At 45.2% G+C, this 24,035-nt stretch overlaps 1 protein-coding gene across 1 annotated transcript in view; it reads right to left on the bottom strand.

The window, feature by feature from the left end:
* Tafa4 (TAFA chemokine like family member 4) overlaps positions 1–24,035 on the bottom strand; it is a 195,272-nt gene that overhangs the window by 148,159 nt on the left and 23,078 nt on the right. Inside the window, exon 2 of the mRNA XM_048438349.3 lies at positions 2,342–2,476. The gene's annotated coding sequence lies outside the window, so the exon portion shown is untranslated. The remainder of the gene's footprint in view (positions 1–2,341; positions 2,477–24,035) is intronic.

Here is a 24,035-nt window from a genome sequence, read left to right as displayed (position 1 = left end):
GAATCACTAATTGCTACAAATTAAAAAGACAAGAAACTTGATCCTGCCTGCAATTGCTTTGTTTGTTTATATAATTTCTTTTATAATATTATTGAGACACTCTCACACATAGCCTGGGCTGGCCTTGAATCCAAAGAGATCCACCTGCCTCTGCCTCTGCCTCTGCCTCATCTGCACTATTCTTTAGACAAACTGGTTGTTCACATATAAAATGTACAGACTGAAGACCAGAATCCACTTCCTTGAAAATTCCTGCTGAAACTCTGAGGAACAGCTTTTCCAGAGATTAGCAGCTCTCTAGAGATGGGTCTCCATGCCCCCCACCTGCACTGGCTAGTGCCTGAGGCCCTGCTAACCCAGCTTACGGTCCTCTCGATCCTCAACCCTAGAATAAGAGGAAAACCCCTTTGAAACAGCTGGATCAGTGGCACTTGTGTGATGAGCAGTTGGAACTTAAACGGCTCTGTACGAGAGAGAATATTCCACCGAAAGTTGATCATGGTGTTGCAGTCAGTAGAGTCCTTGTCTAGCGTACACAAAGCCCAGGGTTCGGTTTCCAGCATCATGTAAAACCAGGCATGATGGTGCATCCCTGTTAGCCTAGTGCCGGGGAAGTGAAGGTGCAAGGGTCTGAAGTCTTTTATCATCCTTAGCTAAATAGTAAGTCCAAGGCCATCCTGGGTTACAAAAGACACCGTCTCGACAACAACGAGAAGATCAAATGTGAAATTTTCATTCTCTTTGCTTCTCCTAAGGTTTCCATAATTGATAAACCACAGCATCTCAAATCAGCATGAGGCCCACATAGTGGTTTCTTTGAAACCTTTCAAGCTGCTCCAGGGCTTAGGACTCCTTTAGGCATGTGTGCTGAGGCAGAGGACAGGGACCCCGTGATCTCATGCAGACCCTCCAAAGCTTCTCTCCATGAAGAGCGTGCCGAGGACTTCTGAAACAAATGACTAAACTTTGCAGCTGACAGTAAGTCAAAACTAGGTTCCTGGAAGTTGGGAGTCTGGCATGGGTCTTCTGGTCATTGCTGGGGGCCTGAGAATGTTAGAGTTCTGGGTTCAATTCCCCACCACCCCTGGACCAGGAAAGGAAGGGAAAAAACAAAAAGTTTTAGCTGGGCATGTCCTCAGCTAGAAGCCCAGCGAGGAAAACGGTCCTTGGGATACTGGAAAGTGTGTCCTTGGCCTTTGTAATTGAGATCGTCATGTTATAGCACTAACCAGGAGCTTTCACAGATTCTAAAGGTTTGATGGGTGGAGTCTCCCAGCCCTTTCTCAGTCATAACTATTCTTCCAAAGAAATCACAGTCCCGTTTTAGGGTTCACCTGAATAACTCAGTTGGGTGGAGGACAAGCACATGCGATCAAACTCCAGGTCAATTATCTAAGACCTTAATTACATCTGCAAAACCCTTTGCCTTTGCCCTGTGCTAACAAGGTGACTCCCCATTAACCATGGTACCTCCCACAAGAGAGGGCTATACCAACCTGGCTTCCCAAAGTATGGATGCTGGGCTGCTCTGAACATCTGCCCAGAGTTTCTGATCTAGCACATGTGTAACTAGTCCCCTGTGTTCACTTCCCTCTGCCTCACATTATCCTGAATGATTTCTATTTTCCTGTTGAATCCAAACAAGTCCCCCAAATGAGAAGACCCAGAAGAGACATTCCAAACCCTAGACCTGGGTCCCTCGGTCAGATTCTTTCAGAAACCTGTTCTAGATACCAGGTTCCTCTGCTCCTAAAACAAGTGTTTGCTAAACAACAGCTCTGAGTGCCAGGTATGGGGCCCCATGCCTCTCACCAGCACTGGGGAAGCAGAGGCAGGCAGTTAGTTTTCTGTGAGCTCAGGACCAGCCTGGTCTACATAGTGAGACACTCTTCCCATATCATCCCCCCTGTAAAGATGCTGTCATTCCATAAAGAAATGCCAGGGCTGGATAGTAAAGTAGGCAGGAGAGATACTCACACATAATTCTTTGCCTCCTCTTTTTCCCGTGGAATGTGCCAGAGGATTTTACACATTAAAAGGACTTCATTTCAAAGGCAGTGCTAAAATGAAAAGAATGACAGCTATCCTTTTTTTCTTTCAAGACAGGGTTTCTCTGGGTAATAGTCCTGACTGTCCGGGAACTTGCTCTGTAGACCAGGCTGGCCTCAAACTCAGAGATTGATCCTCTTGCCTCTGTTTCCTGAGTGCTAGCATTAAAGGTGTGCACCACCACCCAGCTTGACAATTATCCAAATTTCTAAATGTATTTTTAAAGGCTTCCAGAAAGCTTCATCAACTCTTGGCTACTTGGTGGCTACTAAAACCAATTTAACTATTTTACCTTAGAGAGTTAACAAGGTATGGGTGCAGTCAAACACAGTTACTCCAGAATGTTCTGCAGAGTGGCTCCAAATGCTCCTTTGTAGCTGAGACCAACCATATCGGCAGCTCCCAATATTGCTTCAGCTTACAAAATCTGTTTTTAAAAGACACAGAAAGAAGAAAAACGGGGATCAAAAAGCAATTAATATGTCTAGGAATAAAATAACACTTTCTACCAGGATGTCTGCAACAGGCACATGAATGAATAAACTTTTCCTCATTGGTAATGTTAGCCAAGGGGCATTCGGGACTCAATGCCAGTTCACACACTTTAGATAATTTTATGTTTGTTTTTGTAAGTAAGAAAGTGTGTTGGTATTTCTGTAGATATGTAAGCAGTTATGTGTGTGCATGCATGTGTGTGCACACATGTAAGCTGGTATCTGTGCATGTATACATGCATATAAGTAGGCATGAATGTATGTAAGCATGCATGCATGCATTTGCATGCACATGTGTAATAGGTGTGTAGGAATGTATGTATATCAATGTGGATGTGTAGGCAGAAGTTTCTGTCCCTCCTGTTCCCAAAGTCACTTACAAAATAACCATCCTGAGGCTTAATATTAATTACATACTGTTTGGCCTATTAGCTCAAGCTTATTATTAACTAGCTCTTACAACTTAAATTAACCCATAATTCTTGTCTATGCTTAACTACATGGCTTGGTACTTTTCTCGGTGCAGCATTCTCATCTTGCTTCCTCTGTGTCTGGGTGGTGACTGCAGACTGAGCCTTTCCTCTTTCTAGAATTCTCCTAGTCTGGTTGCCATGCCTATAGTTCTGCCTGGCTACTGGCCAATCAGTGTTTTATTAAACCAATATGAGTAGCAAATCTTTACAGGGTACAAGACCATTGTCCCACAGCACTTCCCCTTTCTTTTCTTTTCAAAACAAGAACTCTGAATCTCATCTCCTTTGTTTAGCTTTTTTCCTGACCATTGTCTGTAACGACTTGTAATCAACACTCTAAACAAAGACAAATATCCAAAATTCATTTTTTTTAATGTGGGAGTAGTTTTCTAAATACCAAACCTTGTGGGAGCTGCATGCAAGTGGGGCTGGGGGCAAGCTGCAGGGCTGCCAGAACCACCAGAAACTATGTGGCACCGTGGGAAGCCTTGTGGGTGCTTCATGGAGTGGCAGCAAGGATGGGCACAGCAGGAGAGGAAGCTAAGCTGGACTGGATGGCTGCTGGGGGCGCTAGCACTTCTCCCAAACTGAGGTGGCTACGTTTGGGTTCCAATTCCCAATCCCAGCTCTGGCTTGGGCTGGTGTCTAAACGGCCTCAGGCAAACAGCTTTTTTTTGTAAATTCATGCCCCATGTTGGGTGCAAAGGAAGCATGATTATTACAATTTCAGGGACAGATATTGGGGTTCAACCTGAAGATCGAAAAAGCAAAACAACTAGCCACTGGCTCTTATCTCGGCCTCAGTCTGAAATGGTGAACCTGCCTCCAGGAATCTCAGAAAAAGACTGAGACTGAGAGCTGTCTCCTCCCATTTTATAATCCTCTCTAGGGCTGGGATTGAAGGCATGCACCACTGGGATTAAAGGCCTCTACCACCTTGTTTCTAAGGTAACTATTATGGCTACTGGGATTAAAGGTGTATGTTACCACTGCCTGGTCTGTTAGGGTGACCAGTGGGGCTGTTTTGCTTTCTGATCTTCAGGCAAGCTTCATTTATTAAAATACAAATGAAATACCACTACATGGATACACAGGACAACCTCAGGTGTTGTTCCTTGGGTGTCATCTTTTTGTTCTTTAGACAAGGTCTCTCACTGGCCTGGAAGCCCCTGAGTAGGCAAGACTAACTGGCCATAATACCCCAAGAATACATCTCTCTCTACCTCCCCAAAGCTAGGATTGTAAGCACTATGTTACCACATGAAGCTTTTTATTGGTGGGGTGGGAGGAATGAGACAGGGTTTCTCTGTGTAGCCTTGTCTGTACTGGAATTTGCTCTGTAGACCAGGCTGGCCTCGAACTCACAGAGATCTGCCTGCCTCTGCCTCCTGAGTGCAGGGATTAAAGGTGTGTGCCACCATCACCCAGAAAAGTTTTTTTATTTTTGTAGAATGGGTTCCAGGGATCTATTTCAAGTCCTTTTTGATCAGTTGAACAATCTCCCTAGCCCAACACAATACAGTTTTAAAACAGAAATTGTTTTCAGCAAGACAGCCATTCAATGTTTGACAGAGGGACCCAAATCATTTAAGATACACGGTTTTGCAGTTCTCATCTCACTGATTGTGGAATGGAAAGGAAATTTGAGGCAAGCAGTCCCGAAGGTTATACAGTCTGCTAAAAATTCACAGAACAGGTCGGTCTGTCTAAAGATCCAAATCCCTAGATCCGGGTGACTGACACCTGGGATGACACTAGACTATGTTCAAGGCTCCTTTTTGAAAAATGATAATGGGAGACATGCAAGAAAGATCTTTCAGCATAACTCATTGTATCAAATTATAAAGAATTCAAGTAAGTCCATAGTTGGCACTCAAATGCACCAGAGCTTTTCCTACTAATGGAAGAGAGAGAGGGAGGGAGAGCTGAATGATCTAAGCACCAGAAAAAGACCAATGGTCAGTGCTATGCGAGCATGCACGAAGCCCTAAGTTTAGTCTCCAGCACTACATAAAATAAAAAACACAACCCTAACCCAAAGCATCTGAAAAACAAAACAGACCCTAGAATGCACCGCCTTGCACACAGCCGAGGGAAGTATACCCCTCCCCACGGTACAGAGACAAACAGTCACCTGCACTAAAACACTAATGGTTAGGGTACTTAATAAGTACAATATTGCAACTATCAAAATGGTTTTTGAAATGCTGCCTCACTACTTTGGGATCCTCATGAATCCATTACAAATGCACCGGCAGGCCTAAGGGAGATTATTTGTCTTCTTTAGATAATTCAAAGATAACTCCCCCAGTTTGATGAGAGAAACTTCCAGGTGATGAACTTCAAGACCAACCCCTTTGAGGGTCATGGGAAACAAAGACTGTGCCAGGAACAAGCCACTCCACACAAGGAAAATGGCTTTGAGCAGCTGCGTCGATATGAGTTCCTCGGGAAACTCATGTCCCAGGTCCTGCAACTTTTATGAAGCATCTTTGTGGTCGTATCCACCCAAGGGCATGACATGACCTTCTGCTGTTGGAAAGCAATGCATCACATAAGCCATCAGAGCCAACCCTTCATGTACTGGAAACAAAGGTAACCTTTCCTGGCTAATATTTACCTTGTTTTCTTCACACAGAAGGAACCACTGAGAGTTCCGTTTTCAAAATTCACGGAAAAGAAAAAGAAAAAAGCATGGTCAGTGAAGAGACTTACATTAGCATAGTTCACAGGCCAGACAAGGTACCTGGAGTTCAATTTTACACAAGGAGACTCATCAGGTCAGATTGCCATGCACAGCCCCCAAACATCCACTAGGGGGCATGCCAACTATGACACCGTTGCTATTGTAATGCAGACTGGCCTCAAACTCACTATTGAGCCAAGGATCACCTTTACTTTCTGATCCTCCTGCCTCCACATCCCCAGCAGACACAAACAAGCACCAAAGTCAGTTTTATGTGGTTCCAGAGACCAAATCCAGAGCTTCAACTTTTGCTAAGTAAACACTCCACCAAATGAGCTACCCCATCCCACAGTTGGCACCACCATTGACATCAGTCAGCTTCAAAACTCACTCGTTTTTAAAGAGTTTTCAGAATTCTCAGTGATGAGAGACACTGCCCACATCGAGGCTACGATGTTTTAAAATGTTTTACGGTGCCTGGTCACTCTCAGAGCGCACTGAAAAGACAGAGACAGCATTCGGATGCTGGGCTATGCTTTTCATCTCTCACCTGATATGGTGGCATTAGACAGACAGGCTTTTTTTTTTTTTCACAAGAGAGGAGAATGTCTATTCATGTTTCCCAATACTGAGAAACTTTGAGGTTTCCGGGCCAAGGAGACTATTCTTCAGATGTTTAATTTATTTCCGTGTTACACAGCAAAGAATGCTGCCTGCCCTTGATTTCTTATCAAGGAAATAGAGAGGCTGAGCCTCTCTGTTCTCTTGATCTCCCTGCCTTCCCTGTTAGCAGGGTGAGCTCCCAGGGGAATGAGTCTCTTGTGCAGCACCGCCTCCAGCACACATGCCAATCTCTACCCCATCCTGAGGGTTTTTTTCATTCTAAAAAAACCTATGCTGCTGACACGTAGCTGTTCCTGTTTCATATGGGCAGGCAGAGTGGCCTGACACCTGGATCTGATCTGAAAAAACACTCACACAAACTCAGGGGTTAGGGGCATTCGGCTTTTCTTAAGAAAATTATCTAGATGGTAAAAATCAATGCTCGCCCACCCAAAGAAAGAGTAAGAACTATTCTGAGCAAAGAGGAAGATGTATTATACACTGGATATCGAGCAAGGAACATGGATTCCTCATCATTCCCAGGATGAGCCATGTACAAACAGTCACAAAGGGCATTACTTGGACAATTATAAAATCTGAACAGAGGACGTAATGCACAATGTTGAATAGACACTCTAGCTCCTCATTTTTTTTTATTATATTGCAGTTTTAAAAATGTTTTTCTTTTTGAAAAATATACCCTGAAATATTAAAGAATAAACAGATAAATATCTCCAACTCATTCAAATGAATCCACGGAAAAGAAATTTTTAAAAAAAGGCAGATACATGCAGGAGGAGGGGAGATGGGGTCTGAGAGAAGATGAGAAGGGAGGAATGAATGAATGGGTGAATGAATGAATGAATGAATGGGTGAGTACAAAGCAATGGGAAAAGGCTGCTGGGTGGGGAAGAGCATACATGAGAATGCTTTGAACTATTCGTTCAATTGCCCGTTGTCAGAAACATCAAAATAAGGTTCACCCTGGAAAGGCTTCCACTCCTCGAATATGTTAAAGAGGATTGACACCGTTGTCTTTCCCAAGCCATAAGAGTTCATAGCTTGAACACTGTACTTGATCCTCCAAACCCCAAAGGAGGCCTGCCTGTTTTATTATTTAAAACTCTTACTGGACCAATAAGATGCTTAGGGGGCAAAGGCACTTGCTGCCAAGCCTGATAACCTGAGTTTGATACCTGGAACACACATGGAGGAAGAAGAGAACTGGATTTTCCTCTGACCTTCATGTACATGCTATGGCACATGAATACATGCATGCATACATACATACATACCCCACATATACACAATATATAGATATATATGTAAATATAAAGAGAGATATGAACTCCAGGCCAGCCTGGGTTATATAGATATAGATATGGATAGAGATGGTGATAGAGAATGTGGACATAAATAAATCAATCAATAGCCCTTGATGAAATAAATAACATACAGATAGGAACAGTGAAATATTTATGTCCGTAGTCCCAGTACTGAGGCAATGGAGACAGGAGGATCGTGAGCTCAAGGACAGCCTCACCACACAATGAACTCCAGGGCAGCCTGGGCTACATGACAGTTTATCTCTCCCATCCATGACCCCCACCCCAGCCAAAGAAAAAAGAAAGATTCTTACACAGGAACTACTACAGACCAAATACCCAAATGTTGCATTAAGCATTTTAAAATATTAACCCCCACTGAATATAATGGTGTGCATCTTTAATTCCAACCACTTGGCAGGAAAAGACGGGAGGATCCAGGATTCCACGCAAGCTTGGACTATATAAGACTCTGTTAAAGCAGAATTAGAATGGACTTGGGGCCCGTTTAGTGGTAGATTCTTTTCTTAGCATGAATAAGGCCCCAAACAAATGAATGAATAAGCTTTCATTTAAAATTAGAACTTATCTCTATCCCCTTATGGCCTGGACAGGACCAGAAACTTGTCCAATGTCACTCAGCGAGGAAACACATGATCTAAGATTCCCATCCTAGCCACCAGGCACCAAGATAACAAATGTTCGAAATCAACTAGATTACTCATTACTAGATTACTAATACATTCCCAAAACACTCTTCCCGTGAATTTAAAGTACACTGAAAGTCCAGCCAGTTTTCCTTGGCATCTGAAGGCACTGACCTACAACCTCTGGGACATGGCGGTCTGCGGAGATGGAATGACTTCATCAGCAGACCCTGGATTGGGTCTACACATTCGTTCTGTCTTTTCTTAAAAAGCTATTGGAAGACAGTGGATCGGGTGATATACAACAAATTCCCTGAGAGGGAGCTAGCCCCACATCCCAAGTGAAGGTGAAATCTACAGGAATTGTACAGGTTGTGGGGGTCTGAGCCCCCGTTTTATCAAAGGTGTGAAGGCAGCTGCATCTCTGACCAGAACTCTAGGACATTTCAGGGGATGCACACCAGAGCTGAGTGGCATACAAAGACCAGTTACTTCTGCTGGCTTCTGTGAAGGAATCCAACACCCAAACAAAGCATAAATAAATAAGGGAATAAAAAGATTTTTTTATGCACGTATTTATAATTATTATCTGACACAGTCCCATTCAGATGCATTTTTACAAGCATCTAGCAAGGCAGAATCTGGCTTAGTAACAAGTAAACAGTCCGAGTTGCCTCTCCTGCTGGCCACTGGTGGGGAAGGTCTCCAAGGGCCTCTTGCATCAGCACCAGAGTGGTGAGGACACAGTCATTAGCTGTTTACAGATTCACCACCAGATCCACTCCGACCTCCAGGGCTAGTATCTACCGGGATAGCCGGGAGGCTTCTATTCACAGCCCTTGGGTACCAGGTGCAAGACAGAACAGTGCTAGCTGCCGGGGTTAAGATGTTGCAGAGTCTCCAAGCGTGCTAAATCACTTTTCCGCACTTGTTCCCACTCAAGACAGAGGATGATGGAGATGGAAAAGTTGGGAGCACACAGGGGTCTGATGAGTGGACGTGGAGGGGGAAAGACAGTCCTCACCAACACCCACCAGAGACTCTGGAAGAGAACCTGTCTACACACAAGGTCACACCAGGTCTCCAGTCAAAAATAGGAAGGATGTTTCCATTTCCAATTGCATAAAAAAGAAAAGAACTGCATTGAATGTCTTTGCTAATCTGCTGCCAGCTTTTCCCCTTTAGAATAAACGGCCAATGGTACCTTTCTCTGGCAAATTACTTCTGAGAGAATTCTCAGAAGTAATTTGCCAGCGTTCTAAGTAAACTCCTTAGGCTAAAGCATGTGCTGATGAAGGATACAGGCTACTGATGTGTTTTTACCGGTGTATTGCAAGCGGTATCACATGACTGACTCCTCCACCAAGCTTTCACTATGGTCATCGCGTGATGCAGGGAATGACTTTGCCATTAGAGTGTGGGCACCAGCCACATTAAAGTAGCTACTTTTCTGCCAGTGTGTGGTAGATGTGTGCCACAATTGTCTTTTTATGGCTTCCTTCAGAACATCAATGAAGAATTTACTACTGATCATTTTACAACATACTAAAGTACATTGTAAATGAGTCATTAAAGACAATAACTGTGTCTATTAAAAATTAATAAATTTTATAAATGGCATTTTAATTTCACATCTTATCGATACCTTCTGTTCTGAATGATGGGGTAGAGTTCTTGAAGAAGGCTCTTCTAATTGGAGCTGAATTAAATTAATTAAATATACATGCCCTGTCCCTGTATGGCTTGCACTCTAATTTTAAGACCTGAGAAATTCCTTCTAACTACAGCATCCTCATCTCCACAAAGTGACGTCCCTTTCTAAGGCAGACAGCACCAAACCCTTCATTTTCTTCATGGAGAAAACACCACTCGGCCTTCAGGTGACCACGAAGAGCACACAGCAGTCATTGCAAGCAACAGCGCTGCGGTGGGGCCAGAACACATGAAATGGGGAAATCAGGAGGGTTACATAAAAGAAAACGCACTCACAAAATCCAGTGTCGCCCAGCACGGCTGCCCAGCTCATCATCCAAGCGAAATAGCCAGGTCTGAGGCTGAGCAAATATGACCGGTAATGGCCATTTAGCCATAAATCTCTCAAGGCCCAATTATCCTCACTGCAGAGGCTTGATTCCTTTTAATTAGACTAGTCTGTAATTGGAAATGTTCCTCTCCTCTCTCGTTTTTCAAATAATCAAAATAGAGTGACAAGGGTTTTAGCCACCATCATAAAAGATTAGGACAGCATAGTTGAGGGTCGGGTATCGGCCACCAAGCTCTGAACTTAATCCAAAACCTGCTTGATTTGGTAGGACCTAACCTCGGTGTCAGGAAGATGCTCAACTCAGAAGGAAGCCGCAACACCTTTAACAGAACTCCAGCCACTTCCTGAGGGTGGATGGCAGACTGTTAGCAAAGCTAACAAGTGACCCTCTGGGGCAGAATGATGTTACTGCCCTCCCACAAGGCAGTCTCCAGGGAAGCTGTCACGCATGTCACAGGACTTAAATGTGTGTGGTTCACATGGTGGCCCCTGCAAATAAATAAATAAATAAATAAATAGCCATTTGACTATGAGCCTTCTCCAAACTCCTGTTATTTAATAGATTTTGACTAAGAGTCCGGTCAAGTGCCTTCCAGGCTTAGCAGCTGATACACAGAGAATCACTTAGGGCTAGCACAGTGTGATTCAGCTTGAAAGACACGGCCGTCTTGGACAGACCCTCACACTAAATTCAGCCACAGTAGGATGGCATAACAAGACAAAGCCCATTGCAGACAGTATTGGCTACTTTAATCCACTAGTGGAATAAATGCTTCTTAAAGGCTTAATCTAAACCTCGATTAAATTTTCAACTTTAAAATGTTCTTTTGTTAGACAAGAGAGCCCTCTTGTGGACAAAGAAAGAAAATCTATTGCCTTCTAATGTTAGTTGTCAATCCATACTTATATTATAATGTACTTTAATTTTTAATAAATCCACATTTGCAAAACAGAATACAAATCATCCTTAAATATAGGATGTAACTGAAATAACAATACCACAGTAAATAGGCTCGCCATTTTGAAATTCAATCAATAAATAACAGTTTACAAATGAAATGGCAATTAGTTCTGCGGATTCCTACCCATGCTAAATGCAGTGTCCTGTGATGTCGTATTTTCTGTTTCTCCATGGTCCCTTTAAATCACAATCCCAGCGACAGTCAGCTTACATGCCTGCTGGATACTTTGCTCCCTAAAGAAGAGCAAACTAGTCAGCTACCCATAGGGTTGCAGCCCTGGATCGGGGGCTAGAAATACTGGCTCTTATCTTATGCACATTTGCTATCACATAGTGGAATATTTTACTCCCTTTTCTTTCGCCACAAGAAAGCTCAGAGCCAGTTTTACAGTCTGTTTCCAGTGAGCAAAATGGAGCCTGTAGTAGTGCGCCTTCTGATTGCCTCTCCTTTCTCTCCCTTTCTCCTTTCACCTGAACATTCTCTTGCATCTGCTTTGATGGAGACAGATATATAACTTCATCAGCAAGACACTACATGCACTCATTGATTCAAGTTCGGCTTGCAGTGATCGTATCCCTCTACTGACACCCCTTGTTTCCACCCACCCCACAAGACAAAAATGGCCACTGTGGCACAGCTATGAGGAGAGAAAGAACTGTTTCCAAATGACCAAGTAAAATCTGCTGCAGAAGCTGTGCTGCACAGGACATGCAAGCCACGGGTTCCCCCGGGATACAGGGATAATGTCCTGGAAGACCCTGAGACTGTGAGGGCAGCGACAAAGGACCAGTAGGCTTTGGAGGAAGGTAAATGACAACCCGAGGAAGAAAGCCTGGTGCTTGTGGTCGAGAGAGCAAGAGGAGGACACGATGAGCAGGGGACAGGGTGGACAGGGACCCCAAGGACACACATTTTGACAGCCTCTACAGAGATCAGTCTTGGCAAGCAGTCATCAATAACCGATCACTTTCCGCAAGACTAAGACCAGCATGCTATGTATGATGCAGAAACAGGTTCTTGGGCCCCAGAAAACCCTGTGACGTCCTAGTGGATGTATCACATATTATTTAAGAAGAGAAGGGAATCGCAGAATCCAGTATTGTGATAATGGAGTTGTAGGTATAAGGGTCACACACTTGTACCTTGTGGCACTAGACCTCAGAATAACACGAAAAAGCATTGGATTTTTGCTGTTGTGTTTGTTTTCTTGACATTCCTATTTAGCAGAGGAGAAGAAAATGAAATCCACCTATTCAGGCAAGGACCCCAAACAAGAAGCAATAGACTGGGGATTTCGAACTAAGCTGGGGTTCACCATATGGAAAGAAAAGGAGAGAAAAGTAGAAAAGAAGGAAGGAGAAAGGAAGAGGGCTTAAGACTGAACAAGAAGTACTGAGCCAAGACTTTGGGAGTCAGATGTGTGGACCACACCCAGATGCCCACCTTCGAACCGCGGCTCCTTCTGGAACTTCTGAAAAAGGTGGAGTTCTTGCAACATCTGGCCACAATGATGGAGGAAGACACTCAGACTCCTCTAGGTTTACATATGTTGCCTTTATGAACAAGTGAAGAACTCATTAAATATTCCTGAGACAGTAATACCCTCTGGAGTTCTCAGTGGAAAAGGCCCTTGGCATTCTCAGGGACCCCCTTTAGCCCTGCCCCTTTGGAACGGGGTCTATTCTTCTGTCTTTCTCCACCTTGGTGATTCCTACTCCTCCTTCATGCCCTGGGGCCACTATCTCCTCAGAGAAGCACTCTGTGGTTCCCCAGCTAAGGTCTCCTCCTCCCCTCCTCCTGCACTCCGACACTCTTCAGAGGCTTCCCTGCAGGACACGGTTTATGAGGACAAATTGTAGACATCCACCCTCAGCACTTCCCTTAAGAGACCCCTAGCACAGGACCGGGCAGAACCAAACATTCAGATTTATTTTCATGTGGGTGCACTCACGTGTAAGTACTATGATGCACTCGTGACAATTTCAGAACAATCTGTAGAGTTGGTCCTTGCCTTCCACCGTGTGGGCTCCGGGAACTAAACACAGGTCATTGGTCTCGGGAAGCAAGTACCTTTACTGCTAAGGCATCTCACTGGGGCCCTCAACAAATATTTACGGAAGCAACAACTAAATTAATGAATTTAATAACATACTTAACCATGATTTATATGTTCCTTTCCTAAAAATTCTCGCTTACCAATCATGGGTTCTGCCAATCACAGGCTCTGCCCTGTGGCTAAGTTTTTCATTGGAGATACTTTCTTTGGGCTCAACCTAGCTTACAACTAAAATTTTACTGTAAACATCTGGGGGCCCAGCAGGCTTACTAGAGCATGGGGCGGCAGGGTTTCTGTGAGGTTCAGCCACCCATGGCAAATTCAATACAAGCCAGGTGACACCTCTTGTTCCTGGGATGCAGAGTTGGGACCACACAACAGCCTGTCATTTGGGACTACGTTGCAAAGGAGACAGAAATATATTTAGGAAGTGTAGGGTGACCGTCTTTCCCTCCCTACATGCAGGACAACAAAGAAACCAACTTTAGGGAGACAAGACTGACTCAGACACACAAAAGCCTGGGATAGGACAGGAGAGTAGGTGGGGTCCAGATCCCAGAAGACATTCTCTTTACAGTTCCCAGACTTTCCTTACACTACGTACACTTCCCTTCCACTCTGTGAGAACTTCATTGGCTACTTAAAAACAAACAAACCAAAAAATCAGTAATAATTCTCACCTAGCTGGGTCTTGCTATGGGTTTTTCTAAGTGAATGTATCCCATTCCATAGACAGGGAAACTGAGTCTGCCGCAGTGACCTTCTCCAGGGTACAAAGATAAGGAGCAGCAGAGGCGGGAATTGTGTCTATGACACTCGAAGGCCTTCATCTAGTCTCTGCAGCTGAACTTTAAATGGAATTTAGAATTGAAGCTAATCAGATGCATAAGCCACAGGTCACGTGCTCAGCAACAGAAGGTGGTGAGTACTGTCAGTCATACCAGAGTGAAGTTCAAATGAGACGAGTCAGGAAAGCACCCTATACAATGCACCTGAACCACTGTGAGCTAAAGTCAGCGACCAGAGCAGCCACCACTGCTTCTGCAACCAAACAACGCCGGGCTGTGCTCCGAGAGCCTGTTAGGCATTGCTTCACTTTTTCATCCCCACACTTTGAGAAGGGTGGCGCCATTATCCCCAGATAACAGAGGAGAGTTGGGCACGGCAGTGACATGACTTGGGCCAGGCACCATGAGGAGCGGCTGAGCTTTAAACCCACACTCCAGCCTCTGCCTGCTTAGCCCTCAGAACATGACCTCCCGCATACCCCAGACTGTGTGTTCTGACTGTTGCAGTGACTCCTCCTTCTGACCGCAACCAGGACTGGTTTCCAGTTGGTACTGGAACCATTTCATCTTCCGATCCCTCACTCTAGAGCCATGGTTCCCAACCTTCCAAATGCTGTGACCCTTTAATACAGTTCCTCATGTTGTGGTGACCCCCCAACCAAAAAAATTATTTCATTACTACTTCATAACTGCAACCTTGCTACTGCTATGAATTGTAATGTAAATAAATATCTGATATTCGGTACACAACCCCCGTGAAAGGGTTTCTTGACCCCCTCAGAGGGGTTGCAACCCACAGTTTGAGAAATGCTGCTTTGATCGCATGCTGTTTCCTGGCTCTCTGCCTCTGGTATTTTACATTGGTGAGCATCCGTCTTGGTATAGACACCCAGGAAGCATCAGGAACCTTGCTGGACATTTACACACGATATGCCCAAACAAGAGGCCAGCTTGTTCATCCCAAATGCCATGAACAGGATGATAACCAACAAACCTGAGAAAACCTGGCAAACCAGGTTAGGAAAATCACTTTCCAACGTATTTTCAGTCTAATAAGTAATTTCAGATATCGTTGATTCTTCCAATCAATGGTCATTTCTATAATAGATGAAAGGAGGGGGCGCAGACACAAACAAACCAAGGGCAGAAATCCTGAGAGAACTTCCCTGCTTCCTTACTTGTATCTGGCCTGAAACAGTGACAGGTCCAATGTGTTCATTCAGCCCACATGCCCCAAGCCTTTCTGGGGAGCCATCGACTGCAGGTTGCCCACCCTCCACCAAACAGGAGCTCAGCGCAGACTTTGAAGGGCACGGAGAAGGGGGCAGGTGTGCATCCCCAGCAACGATGGAGAAAACAACGATCAGACTCAGTATGACCTGGATCTGAGGCTTTTGAGTAATCCATGAACCAGGGTGAGAAAAAAGAAAAGTAACATTTTATCTTCTCAAATCTCTCTTGAAGTTCGTTATTTTCTCCCATTGTAAATATCAACAATAAATACATGTGAGTATTGAGCAGTCCCTACCACTTGCCGCAAACAGGGACCCATAGGTAGTGTCAACCTTCTTACAGTCTACTGCAGACACCTTCTATCAACAACCTGATACTTCCATGGGAATGGGCCTGCTGTCAATCATGTGCCTCAGGCCTGGACAACCGGGTCTTGTGCTCCGTATCACACAGTCCTTCCGTGTTTCCATCGCTGAGCTCCTACACGACTGGCTTCCTTTGGAATCTGATGCATTTGACTTCATTTGTTTTATGACATAATCGTGGGAGCCAGGGACGATTGCTCAATGGTGAAAGCACTTGCTGAACACACTTTTGGGATTGGATCCCCAGCACTCAGGTAAGCACTAGCAGGGCAATACACACCTGTGACCCCCAGAGCTGGAAGATGGCGGGGTCAGAGACAGGTAGAGCCCGAGATAGCCACTGCAGACAAACTGGGGAGTTTAGTTTCTGCAAGACCTGACTCAAAAAGAAATAAGTAAACAAAGGAACAAAGAAGTAAATAGGCAAAGACCAATAGAGAAAGACTTCTGACCTCTATACACACACACATGAGCAAATGCACCCCACACACGCATGTGTACACACATGCACACATATTCACACACACTAAATAAATGTAATTTTAAGGAAAAAAAAACTTCTAAAGAACAACAACAAAAATAGCTATAATTCAGCTTTCCTGTTCTCCAAAGGGAGCCACAGTAAATCATACCCTTGAGAGAGGGTCAAAGAGCATCCACTTCAGGAACTGCAAACCTTTTATGTGCAGTATCTAGGCTGCCCCTTCCCTTTGCCCACTCCTATCCACATAAACTAGCCCTGCCAGCCAGCCAGTCTGTATTCTATACTAAGCCTCAAAGTGAACAGCAGATGATGTAATGGTTTCTATGTAAGACATCAACATGTCACGAAAGCACTAGGAAACTGTTGCAGAATGCTTTTTGGATGGAAAAATAAAAAAATAAAAACCACCATTTGTCCTGCACAGAGTCCCATCGTTTCAAGTGCCTCTTGCAGCTACTCTCCTGTAATGTATTCCAACTTGCAAGTGTAGAAATGGCCTCATTATCCCCCACAGAAGTCCTTCAGAAACTCTATTTCAAAGCAAGCACCTCAGAAAGTTAGCCCACAGTTGGAAAACTAGCGCTATAAATACGCATGGCCCAGGAAAGCGACATGAGCTTGACTCCATGCCTGTTTTCTTCAAGGAGGAAATCAGGAGAGTCTGAGGCCAGCAGGGGGCTGAGTGAACAGCTATTGGAGTGGGGAGGTGAAGTCTCTAAGAAGTTCAGGATGACAAGGGTCAGAGGTCCAGGAACAAAGGGACCCTTGTCATCCTGAAAGAGGCAAAGAAAATAAGCAGGCAAATGCTAACAAAGAGATTCATAAAAAGCTCGGAAGTGACCGTGGTGCAGGCTGGGATAAAAAAGGCTGGTGACAATAAAGTGGAATCATTAGTATCAATGGGGCCTTAGTATAGTTCCCCCCAAAGCAGAGCCTCAGAAGGATGTGGGCCAAGAATGCATGGCAAGGTTCGTGAACAAGATAGCTGGATTCCACCAAGCTTCCTCACAAGAGCAGAGATGCGCCGGGAACAGCTGGCAGAATGAATGATCTGCCACCGGCCATTTACTCATCAGCTGTGCCCCACCAAACACTGAGGGCTTCCCCCAGGAGCATTCTCTTCCGGGTTAAAGGACATAAACCTCCAGACAGCCTGTGCTAGCATGCTAATGCCTGCAATAAGTCCCTGGGAAGAAGGTAGGAGGACACCTGGTGAGTGCTAGGGCCAGAATGCTGACCTTTGTAGCTCATGTGCCATGAGGTACCAGAAGCCTCTGCTACCACAAATGCAGAACCTATGCTTTTTCTCTCTAGAGGGCCCCAGTGTGTGCTAGATTCTGGGAAGCTATGTGAATAAGTCAGGGGATTCCTCTGTGCCTATAGACCCTATAGATTAAAAGAGCAGCACTTAAGGTATCGATCGTTAAAACAGGAGATAACAATGGGCATGAAGAAGGGGAGCAGGAAGAGAGAAGGACTGGGCAGGAAAAGTCGAGGGATGTCACTGGAGCGGGAATGTACAGGATGAGACAGACCTGAGTCACGTGGAAAAGGAAGACTGAGACAGAGGAGGCAAACCCTGAGGTTCAGGGCAAAGATCAAACATCAGGGCAATCTCCTATGAGGTGGGGATGTGGAGGTCCCAAGCCTCTGGGATAATTCCTATTTAGACCCTAATAAACTCTGTATCCGTTACAGGAGCCTCTCTTCCAACAGGCTTCTAGACAAACCAAAGATGTGTGTGTATGTTGTTTGTGGTGTGTATGTATTTGGTGTGTGTGTGTGTGTGTTTTCTTGCTAAGTTATTATCCACATATTGGTGAATGCATAACTTCAGTTGGCCTTACCCAAAGTGAAAAGCCCAGTCGAGATTTCTCTGTGATGAATGTGATGTCACAGGGGCAGCAGGAGGGACTCTATTCCATCCAGATTTCTCTATGGTGCATCAAACTATGACTACAGACACCACAGAATAGAGTGGAGGAACACCCAAGCGAAAGTGTCTATAATGCCAAGGAGGAAAAGGCCAGGATTCAGGGAATCTCTCTAGCCCAACCCAGTCCCTTTTCTCTATATTTTTCTGTGATGAAGGGTCTGTCCTTAGACTCGACTGCTTAGAAAGGTCAAACTTAAATAAGTAAAGTAAGATATCAACCTGAGGTAGAGAAGGACCAGGAAGTGTAACATATATGTGTGATATCACGTAAGGCTTTAGGTACAAAGTAGGTCAGACATGGAAGCCAATATGGTTAAGATACTTCTCAAAACAGCCAGTGTCCCTCTTCAGATCCATAGCCATGGTGCCATCTCTGTTTTACCATACACACTGATTCTTGGACCAGAAAAACAAGTACTGATATCACAGGTCCCTCCCTGGGCATTGCACCTGAAGGTCTCTTTAATTTCCATTATTTGGAGCCTTATTTCCTCAGGGGACTAGACATGCAAACAAGAGTTGCTATCAAAAAAAAACTTTTAATTTAGCATTACCTAACAAAACCATGTCAAAAACTTGTTACATGTATTAACTTAAGTGAAACTTGCAAGGCCTTCTGAGAGATGTCCTTAAAGCACAGCCAAACATGGAAAGATCCTAACAGACTCTATAGGGAAGTTGGGATTTAAACATGTGGGGGTCCACTGCCAGCATCCCTCATGGACCCCAAGCTATAGGGCTCTATGAAGTTAGCGGTAGGCAGAAAGAACTCTCCTTGGAGGCATAGCTTAGGATATGCCAGCAACCTGACTGTAGAGAAGATTCTGGATAGTGTACAGAACCTATTGCCAGCTAAAAACCAGTTTCTGGACTTCATTACACCCAACGTGAAGGGTTTCACAGTGATTCCATTCTAGTGGGGGATAAAAGTATGAAAGTTTGAAGAAATTGATCTTCCTCTAATTCCGAACATAGTCAAAGCAATTAATGTGACTTGTCCAAAGAGAAGGTGGAGGCTAAGATAGGTACCCACTGTCACTCGCAATATAATAGCTTTCTTTGCAGCCGGTTCTTTTTAAGTCATCCGTTTGGGACAATGCCTCACTCTTCAAAGGAAAAAATCACCTGCCTTCTGATACACATGTCAAAAAGGGAAAAGGGCTGCGATGAGCTGAGCCCAGCAGAAAAGGGTGACAAAGGGGCTATTTTTGTTATGCTCCAAGCAAGGAGAACAACAGAAATGCATGGGTCTCGAGGCTAGAGAACACTATGGGAAGCTACCTGATGGCAGCAAGTAGGATTGCTCTATCCACGCTGTTCATTTGTGTTCATCAGGAACAGTCGGACACCTTCCAAAGAGGGCACAAGGGACACCAGTTAGAGGGAATTGAAGTCCAAATGATATGCCCCAGTAGTCAGAGAGTGTGCCCTCTCTAAATAAGTCCAGGGCTCCTGACCCTGATGTGGTAAAGTCCAGGCATCTCAGGGCAGGAGTCCGCGGCAGCGAGAGCCTCCATGAAACTCTGAAGAGTTCTGAAGATCAAGGATCTCCCAGCAATTGAAAAGACATGAAAACTCAAGTTCTTCCCGTCACCCGTCAGTAAGTACCACGCCAAACCCAGGCAGAGCCCTCAGATGCCCGTCAGTAAGTACCACGCCAAACCCAGGCAGAGCCCTCAGATGCCTTGTTCAGAAGCAAGGCTAGGGATGTGGGAGCATACACTACCAGGGAAATGCTGAAGAGGATGAACCTAGAAGATCATGAGTTCAAGACCAGCTTGAACTGTGCCCTGGGATGGGAATACAGCCCAGTCGATAGACGACTTGTCTGCCATGCATGAAGTCCTGGGGTAGATCCCTAACTCTGCATAAACAAAGAACAGTGGCACTTGTCTGTAATCCTGGCTCTGGGGAGGTGAAGACAAGCAGATCAGTTGATCAAGGTCATCCTTGGTTCCATAGTGAGTTCAAAGATAGCCTTGGCTACAGGAAATATTGCCTTTCAGACACACACACACACAGAGAGAGAGAGAGAGAGAGAGAGAGAGAGACAGAGAGAGACAGAGAGAGACAGAGAGACAGAGAGAGACAGAGAGACAGAGAGAGACAGAGAGAGTAATGGAAAGGACAGGGAGGGAAAGAGAGGGAGAAAGGAGAGAAGTTGTTTCAAGAATGTCTGAAGCTGCAGCCCAGCCACCTGTCAGGGCTGGAGCGGCAGCAGTGACTGCTCAGCTCCCATGCCTATCTGGTAGCATTTGGCATTTTGTCCTTGTGGCCGCAGGACTGCGGGATTTTAGTTGGTTCTGGTGAAAAGACTGACTTAGTGCCTATGGATCACAGCTATCCCTTCAGACGCCAGTTCACCTCAGCTGGCAGAGCACAGGCTTAGACCTCCCAGTCATACAAGTCATGGTCGAGACAAGTCAGGCTTCACTCAAACGCAAAAGGAGAGGACCACACAAGGGCGTGGGTGCTAAGATGCGAGGGACTTCCCTAGTATCTGTCTGTGACAGTAACCTTTTCTAGTCACTTAAAGTCTCCGTCCTTATCTATAAAAAGGGAGCTGCTAAGGGGCACAGTGCAATCTCGGGCACAGATACCTTACAATCTCGGTTTAGGATGGAACCAGAGCTGGGCTTGTCCCCGGAACAGCATTGAAACGTCACAGCAACAAATCTGGTAAAATCTGGCTAAGGAGGCTTAGGGTTAAAAGAGAAGACAGCCTACCCTTTAAACCAGAAGATGCCAAAGAACCCTCAAGCCACTGGCCACACCATAGAACTTTCAAACTCAGAAACACTATTCATTCGGTAGCCACTTATTTCAGAAGTGTGATTTCTCGACTTCTGTGAGAGACACACTCAGGGACCAGATCACTAGCTTTCATTCAAACTTCAGCACTAAGAATTCTTCTGTAGAGTGGGTCAGAAATTGTTTTACTGGATTGTCAGTACTATTCCGTGTGTGTGTGTGTGTGTGTGTGTGTGTGTGTGTGTGTGTATACGTGCGCACACATGTGTGTTTACTAACATAAACAGTGTTGGGGTTCTGGGCATTTGTGAAGCCATTAGCAGGGTTTTATACTGATACCGAGCATTCCAAACTGGGGATTTATATTTGCCCAGCAAACACTGTGCCCCCTGAGCCATATCCAAGCCTTTCCTTTTTTTTAGCACACTTAATTCAGTGGCAAATCCCATGCACAGTGAGATTCCACTGTACCACCATAAGTTTCCAAAACAGAACATCATCTAAAGTCAGATGCAATGCTTAGGACCTCACTGTTTAAGAAACACAACTGCTACCTCCTAGTGAACTACTAAGCATGTGAAAACACAGGATGGTAAGAGTTGGTCTGAAAAATTAGTTCACTTTTCACCCCTCAAAAGGGAATTCAAGCCCACCTTTCTCTCCTGAATTGACATTTCAATAACTACAGCCCCCAAAACGTTAAGGGTGCTGCTCACATTCTGAACAGCGTGTAGCTGGGAGCGCCACCGATGCTTGAGAAGAAAGCAATTATGCCAAGGCAATCAATAAAATGAACTGTAACGATTAATCCTCCATAATCCATTTTCTTCCCATAGGAGACTGCACTGGACTTTCTTCGCAACATTTCCAGAGAGCACTATCGTCTTCGTCTAAGACAGCAGCCGCGCACAGACAATGGTGATGCTAATTTAGAATCAAACAGTCTGATCTGAGGCATGTCCATCTCCTGTGCATTTTGATTGAGATGGCAAAGGAAAAGGGGACTCTAACAAAGGCATTGTGCTCAGCAAGATCCCTCGGCTGCTTCACTGACACCTCTCAAACACCCTCCCAGGTGACAGGCATGACAAACAATATCACAGGCAGAGAAACAGAAATGTAAAAGAAGCCAAAGGCTTTAGTTTGCCAACGGCCACACCCACCCACCTCTCCCAAGCTGAAACTGCTGACCCTCAAAGGGCCCACAGAGCACGTCCCTGCATTGAAGAATCCCCCAATCAGTCATTTGCCCAACAAATACTTGAAAGTTTTCTCTGTGCAGAACCCCGCCATCTGTTGCCTGGCTTTTAAAATTAACCCGAGCACCAACAAAGAGGAGGGACCCACGACTTCAAGTTTGCCTGCAATCTTGCATGAGAAGGGAGAAAAGCGGCTTCATGACATCAGTGCCTCCGAAAAGACAAAGCAGGAAGATGGCATGAATGGAGCTCTCCAGGGCCAGCGCACATGTGGGTGGTGCATGTCTGCAGGTTGCAGCTGCCTGGGCTCAAAGCCCTTATTAGTAGTAACACATTTTTACCCATGCAATGGGCTCTGGTGGCCAGATCGTCAGCCCAAACGCCATGAAATCATTTTAATTCTGCACACTGCCCCTCTGGGGCATTGCTCCCCACCCGTCCAGCACCCTCGGATCAATGATTCATCTGCCACATTTGAGAGAATCACTGATCCTTCTCATTCATTCTTTGGATCCAGGCTCACAGAATGTTTCCGCACCCTTTATCCCATTTTTTTTTTCACCTAAAATCATCAGCATGCGATAGGAGGAACCGGTCTATCCTCTCCCCAACCTGTTTGCCACTTTCTAGAACATTAAAGAGACGCTCACTCCTACAGGGTAGAAGAGCCAGTTTTGCTTTCCTACACCTGTGTTGGTCCCTTTAATCATAAAACAACAGGAAAAGAAAAAAAAACCCAAAATATTCTTTTTCTTTGACCAGTCCCATTGAATCGGTGGCTTTTATTTGCTTCCAGAACAGTAGTACATCAAAAGCAAAAGGGTTGGGGCAAAAAGAGGAAAAAAAGCCATGATTAAAAGCCTGCCGTAGCTCAAGGACACAAGCAAAGTGTTAGCTGCTTGACTTAACGCTGCCCACTAATTAAATGCAAAACAGCGAGCACCATGAATGTAAACCAGTATTAGCAATACTATGTGCCCCCCCCCGTAAAATGCTGTGGTCTCCCCCAACCCCCAGCCTGCTGGATTTTCCTATTCAAGCCCTTGGACCAGATAAGCATGCTTGCAGCACGCTGTTAATCAACACTTCCCAGTCTGCAAGTGCCTCCGCATTCAAAGAGAATTAATAACGGGTTCGGCTGCAGACCGCCAGGCCCAAGGTGCAGCTGGCTCCCGTTCAAGTGCTCCGGGATCCACGGATGGCCTTTTAAGCTCCAAGAGATCAAATTCAATTTTCCTTCTGGGATAGCCTGAGCATTGGAAAGCCCTAAGAAGAGCCTCTGTGGGGTTTCAGAAAAGCACCGGAGAATAGCAGAGCGGAGGGAAGAAAACATCTCCGTGGCTGTTAAACCATTTATGCATCCTCCTAGGGGGTCCAAGGTGTTTCCCTGGGTTCTAAGGCTGGGAGAAGTGTTATTGGAGAAGCCCTGGGTGGGAATGCTTTCCTCCAAAGTACTTCCCCAGCCAGCAGACACTACAGGAGCTCCTATCTGAGGGTAGGTACTTAGGATCTGTCACTCACTCCCACACGGACGAACAAGAGAAAACTTCCAGCCAATCTTACACTGCCCAGCACTAACCCCGCTTGTTCGAGCAACAGGCAAAATTGATAGTCTACGCGGAGACTCCTTACATATAATAATAGCTTGCTGCATCCGACATTGTGCTATAGGACACACCCTCTCCCCACCTCATTCCCACCTGATAGTATTTCTGCCGTATGGCTGAGGGTTGGCAAAAGAGGTCCCTTGTCTGCCAAGGGCTGCAGGGATGAAGCCAGCATTGGAAAGCCAGGCAAGCATCTCTCAACAGCCAGATTTCTGAAGGTCACCTACTCTGCCCCCTTTCACACCTGGTGGTCAGGCAGGGCAGCCAAATGAAGCTGGCCACTAGAAATCAGAAAGGGGGACAGGGAAGGCGGCACTGCCAGCCTGGGAAGCA

This window comes from Myodes glareolus, chromosome 3 (genome assembly GCF_982192425.1).
Source record: "Myodes glareolus chromosome 3, mMyoGla1.1, whole genome shotgun sequence".
In the NCBI taxonomy this organism is placed as follows: domain Eukaryota; kingdom Metazoa; phylum Chordata; class Mammalia; order Rodentia; family Cricetidae; genus Myodes; species Myodes glareolus.
This window is presented reverse-complemented; position numbering and strand designations above follow the sequence as displayed.